The sequence below is a fragment of the Octopus sinensis genome, unplaced genomic scaffold (assembly GCF_006345805.1).
Source record: "Octopus sinensis unplaced genomic scaffold, ASM634580v1 Contig18682, whole genome shotgun sequence".
Classification (NCBI taxonomy): Eukaryota; Metazoa; Mollusca; class Cephalopoda; order Octopoda; family Octopodidae; genus Octopus; species Octopus sinensis.
The window spans coordinates 1-6,286 of NW_021835970.1; the positions used below are offsets into that span (position 1 = coordinate 1).

The 6,286-nt window shown below is 32.0% G+C and overlaps 1 pseudogene; it reads left to right on the top strand.

Annotated features, from left to right (window-relative positions):
- The first annotated feature begins 1,711 nt into the window (after positions 1-1,711).
- On the top strand, positions 1,712-2,134 carry LOC115231510 (annotated as a pseudogene).
- Positions 2,135-6,286: the final 4,152 nt, after the last annotated feature.

Here is a 6,286-nt window from a genome sequence, read left to right on the forward strand (position 1 = left end):
TGAATCCAAATACCTTCCTATTTGTATACCATGCAACAATCTTGCCCAGCCTACTGTATGGTATGGAAGCTTGGTTCTACTCGAATCAATATGAGAAAATTCTGCGGAAAATGCGAAAAAATACGGAGATACGCTCTAAAACTAGCCTATATGCTAAATCCATGGAGCCTGTCCCAAGCTGGGCGGAGAGGCAAGTCTCCAGAGCTACGGCAGGCCATCGAGGCTTCTATCCGAACTTTTCGGAAACGCTCTAAAGTAACTGACCTATTCATCGATCGTGGAGAATAGCAGGTGTCCCTGCTCATAGACAGACAAAGCGGACGAACCATGGAAGAGCTCGAATGCCCAAAGCAATCGTCTCGTCAAAATTACTTTCCGCACTAATTTTCTGTCTCGCTCTTCTTTCTTACAATAAAATTCTTCGTTCGTTCGTTCGGAACATACAAATTTTGTTAATAATGGCACCTAAAGTTAGCACAAAAGGACAAAAAAGAGCTCCCATTAAAACAAAAAATGTTTCCGTCGCTACAAAGAAAAAAAAGAAAAGGAAAACTTTTTCGATATATCTTATGAAAATTTTAAAGACAGTACATAATCAACTTGGGATGTCAAAGAAGGCTATGATGGCTATGGACAGTTTTACATTCGATGTTTATGACAAAATAAAAACCGAGGCTTCAAATTTAGTCTATCAGAATTCGAAGGCTACCATTACCTCACGTGAAATACAGACTGCAGTTCGTCTGATTCTTCCGGGTGAATTGGCAAAACATGCTATTACAGAAGGTGCAAAGGCAGTTACTAAGTACACAAATACAAAAAAACACTTAAAAATAATTTTTATTCATTTGTTCTCTAAATAACTATTGCAACAATCGAAATCTAACTAGTAATTGTTCCTTTGCCATTCGAGACCTCCGCAGCCTTCTCAAACATCCAAGTTCTTAAAAGATGTAGGGCTCCTTATAGCTCGGAGAAACATGTATGCACGCGAATCTTCTTGGCTGAAACAGAGGATCTCGGTTACAATCATGCGCGACAACTTGCAAGCTATTCTTTTGACCGGGATCTGATCGTTCTCTGCTTTTTGTTTAATTGATTAACTAGTAATTTAGTCTGTAATCTCGCAAAATTCATCAATTTAAGCAATAGTTACAATTATTTGATGGTGCTAATAAAATATTATTTTAAAATATTTAATTTTAATAATGATGAGGGGGATTCAACATGTTCCGACTCCTTGTCCAAGACAAACATGTTGGAAAGTGCCTGCTATGCCGGCACAGCTGCGGATAAAGCAGAGGACATCAAGAAGAAGAAATATGATGGCCTCACCGATCGTTACGTTTTCTGGCCGGTTGCTGTCGAAACCCTGGGATCGATTGGGAAGGAGTCGTTGAGCTTTCTCAAGTGTATTGGACCGTCTCAAGACCTTGAGAACACACAATCCTCTGGAGACTAGATGGCTCCTCCAGAACATGTCCCAAGCAATAGTGAGGGGAAACAGGATTGCCATCAGTTTTTCTTACACTGTATAACTATATTCCAAATTTTTTAACATTAATAATTGATTGAAGATAAAAAATAATGATGAGTAATTAACCAAAAAATTTTCGGAATAATACTTTTTTTGCATCACTCGAAAAAATTTTCGGAATGATGTCTTTTTTTACTATACTGGCATTGTCATTGTTTTCTGAAATAATAAAATATGGCTAGAACAAAACAAACGGCTCGAAAATCTACTGGTGCAAAAGTAACCAAGGAAACAGTTGTCTGCAAAATCTGCTCGCAAGTCTGTTTCACAATTTGGAGGAGTAAAGAAACCTCATCGATTTCGACCTGGAGTTGTTGCAATGCGAGAAATTAGACGATATCAAAAGAGCACTGATTTGTTACTACGAAAACTTCCATTCCAGAGACTCGTGAGAGAAACCGTCAGTTTATCAAAACTGATTTGCGTTTTCAATCGTCAGCGATTGTCGCTCTCCAAGAAGCGGCAGAGAGTTACCTAGTTGGAATTTTTGAAGACAGTAATTTGTGCGCAATTCACGGAAAAAGAGTAACTATAATGCCAAACGATATGCATTTATCGAGAAGAATTCGAGGTGAAAAAACATAACTTGTTTTTTTAAATAAAAAAATGATTTATTGTTTGTATAACTCTGAGACAATTTTTAAATTTTTTGTTGAAGTTTGTAGAAAATGTAATGTTGCACCTCGTTTAGATAAAAAGAAGATACTAGTTGTGTATTTTAGAAAAAATATAATTAAAAATTGTTCAATTCGGATTTGTTGGATAATTAATAAATAGTAGGAAAAACAAAAAAACTATAACCATGACAAGCTACAGTGAACAAAAATAAAAACTGGACATGCTTTTTCTTATAAATTTACAAATGGACAATATTGCAAATATGTTTCAAATTTATTTTTAACATAGATTAAAGTATTTTTTTATGATATCGAAAATTTAAAACCAAAAAAAACTGAACAAATTTAAATTACTTATATATATAAAAGGTTTTATTTTTAAAATTTGTTCAAATTCAATCATTTGTAACTTCTCTGCAAAAAATATTTTAAATTAAAGAAGCTTGAAAAGTGGATGCCAATTTCAACTGTTTTAAATTTACCAAAACATTTACAAAAAAAGGGAAATCAGTAACAGCTCAAACAATAAGAAATACCACGAAAAAATTGGTCTGAATGCATATCCACCCACGAAAAGACCACCTAGAGGAATGCCTGACATGAATTGCAAGACATTATTGTGGTAATTTATGTTACAGTCAACCTTCGTTTGGAAAAATTGTTCCAAAACACAGGTTGTTCCAAAAATCGTATAAAAATTTACCGGCCTGCTTACCTTCTGTGTTTGTTTGGTTATTTTTACTCATTATTACAATAAACTTAATTGATTGATTGAACTTGCAAAAGCTTTATCCAGTTTTCAATTTCATCAAAGATGATGTTTTTATCATCTTCATTGTCGATTTTTCTTCTCTCACTTCTTATGAACCCTTAAATAACTGCATTATATTTCATCTTTAGCAAACATTTATCTTCTGTTTCTAAGTATCTTCTTTTGGTTGATTGTGATAGAGAGCTGGTAGATATGATAGTTGTTTCTTCATCCACGTTTATTCCATTCAATTGCTTGGTAATAAAACTGGTTTCTTGCTCACATTTGCTCATCATTTCTTCATCTATTAATATATCTGGTAGAAATTTGGGCTCTTTTCCTTCCTCTTTAGATAACTCATATGTATCTTTCTTTCCCTTGACCACATCTGCAGGTGTGGTTCTAGTATGGTGGTTTGTGAATGAAGTCTTGAGGGGCTTGTAAAGCTTTGCACTTTTTGAAAAGCTATGTATCCTTACTATTTCCTTTAACGTAAGTTGGCTTTTCTCACTCTCATTTCTAGTATGGTCGAAAGGCATCAAAGTAATCACTTTTACTGTTGTTTCGCTCAAGAGATATTTCAAGAGAGATATTCTGGTTTCCGCTCATGAGGTATTTTACTTCAAAGAGAGGTTCCGCAGAGATCCTGCCTCAGTCCACGTCTGTTCTGTTAATAATAATTTGACCGCAAATTTGAAATCATCTCTTTTGGAACGCGAAACATTTATAAATTTGCTGAAAACACTAAAATGGAGTACATTGGTCGCAATAGAAAAACTTGTGTCAAGGAAATTTTGCACAAAATCTAAATAAAAAGACTGGAGGCTGCATGCAGAATATTATTAGAGACCAGTGGGAATATTTGCATTTTATTGAGAAACTCTCTATTGTCATGGTCCGCGATAATGCCCTGGTTTTATATTTATTAAAATTATGGCTCAAAAAGTTGATAATTATCTATGTTTATCAAATAAAATGAAAATCAAGAAGAAAAATTTCAAGTACTTTAAAACTTAAACATTGATCGGCGATGATTATCAGAACGATTTCTCCGATTGGTTTAAAGACTCCAATAAAAAACTATGCGGATATCAATGAACTAATAGATATCAATATTTTTTGATTTTAGAAAACAGAGAGTTATATAATTTAACAAAATTTTATACTATATTTAATTAGTTAATATTGAACAAAATGAGTTTGAAAAAATTTATTTAGAAATTCGACATGAATTGTCTGAGTATGAAATTCATCTGAAATTGGCTAACGAGCAGAGACTATATTATTCTAATAAAGCTGGAAAGGAGTTTTAATCACCATGAACATTCTGTTTCAATTTATCAATAATTTGGAAAAAGAATCTGACATTTCTATCGGGAAAATGGAACCTTGCGGGTCTTTAAAGAAAAGAGAACATATAGGACTACGATCACTAGATTTCTATTTTTGAAGTATAAATTGAATCCAACTTAAGTTAATATCAAAGCTATAAAAAAAGTGTCTTTTTAAATCAATCACAAGAAAACCGCTCCATTCTATTCTCTCTAACAGTTATGAGAATATTGATATTCCTGAATTTTCTCAATGACTTGCTAAAGGTAAAGAAAATAACAGTTTTCTGCAGAAGGGAATTTATTTTCAAATGAAAAAAATTCAACATGCAATCAATGTAACAAGGCCAAAAATGTTGTTGTTGATCAGCCGTTTTAAAATGGTTGATCATATGTATTTTGCTTCAAGCGATTCTGACGATTGTTCATTAATTGTATATTTACATAATAAAAACTTACTAGCTACCTGATGTGGCTTTTAGTTCTGCATACATGCCAGATATAGAAAAGAGAAAATGTCTTTCTTTATTCTTCGATTTTGAAGAAGGAGATTTCTGGAAAGTAAATCCCGAAGATCCTAAATTTCGTCGATTCATCAATTATACAGAATTCAAACAATTTTTTAATGTAATTTCACTGTAATGTAGATATTCATTAGACTGTGTCGGTATTCAATGAATTCTATGGTCGCTTCGAATTCTATTTAAGCGATGAAACTTTTGTCACAATTTCGTGTTTGAACTTGAAAAACCGTCCAAAGAATTAACCAAAAACGAACGAGCCAAATACAAAATGTTAATCGATGCGAATAATGTTTTCGTTGTTTAAAAAATTCTTTATTTGGTTATTTTAGAATAATTTTTGTAGTTAGTTCTTTAAAAATATTTTTGGGAAATTTCAAAAAAATATTGGATAGGATCTTACAGTTTTGTTGACTGCAAGGGAGAATAGAAATGGCCTTAGGGCGTCGCCTTGTTGTAGACTCAATTATTTTATGTTACGAATCTAAGTGAAGAATGCTTAGAGTATGCTAGGCAACCTCGTGGGATACATTCTCTGCTTCACATCTAACCTCGTGTGCTCTGCTGGCTAAACAGTTCGACTCCCTCGAGCAACCATCTTGTTGTATAGGCGTCAAAAATATTTCTGTACCAGTCTGTTGTTCTTTACAATAAAAAATTCTGTTCTGTTAATTGTCATTTTATAATATTTATCTTGACCAAAATAGATTTTGAAATAGAGTTCAAATATTTTTTAAATTTTTTTTCCAAGTCCGAATGTAGAAGCACCTAGGCTCGGTACACCCAAGGCCTGTGACATAATAATTTATAGAAATAATATAAGAATAATAAAATTCGTGTTCAGTTTAAAAACAGTCTAGATAAAAAATATAACAATAATGATTAAAATTTAAAGAAATTGATCATTTTAGATTTTAGGGCGCTAAAATACAAGATCGCCAAATCCGGGAACAAATAAATAAAATTTTGCCATAAGAATATAAAGAATAGAACTTTCTATCAAAAATAAAGTAAAATTCAATTAATAAAGATAAATGAGAAGATTTGAAATAAGCGAAATAACAAATTGAAAGAATAAACTCGCAAATATAACAAAATGATGAAATTTCAGATAATTTATTAATTAAAAGAAACTACATCGCAAAATATTTTTTCTAATCCAAATAAAAAAATAAAGATTGACCAAATAATGGCAATTGTGAAACAGAATTGCGAGCAGATTGTTTCCTTGGAATTTTGCTCCAGTAGATTTTCGAGAAGGTTGTTGTGTTCTAGCCATATTTTTTTATTTCAGACAGAACCGATTCAGACGAGTTATTTTTGTTTTATATTATTCCGAATTTTTAAACAACCTTATTCCGAATTTTTTCGAGTAATGCAAAAAAGTATCATTCCGAAAATTTTTATTTAATTCACTCATCATTTTTAAAAATAAGTAATTAAATATTTTTAAAATAATATTTTATTAGCACCATCAATAATTGTAACTATTTCTTAAATTGATGAATTTACGAGATTACAGATTTAAT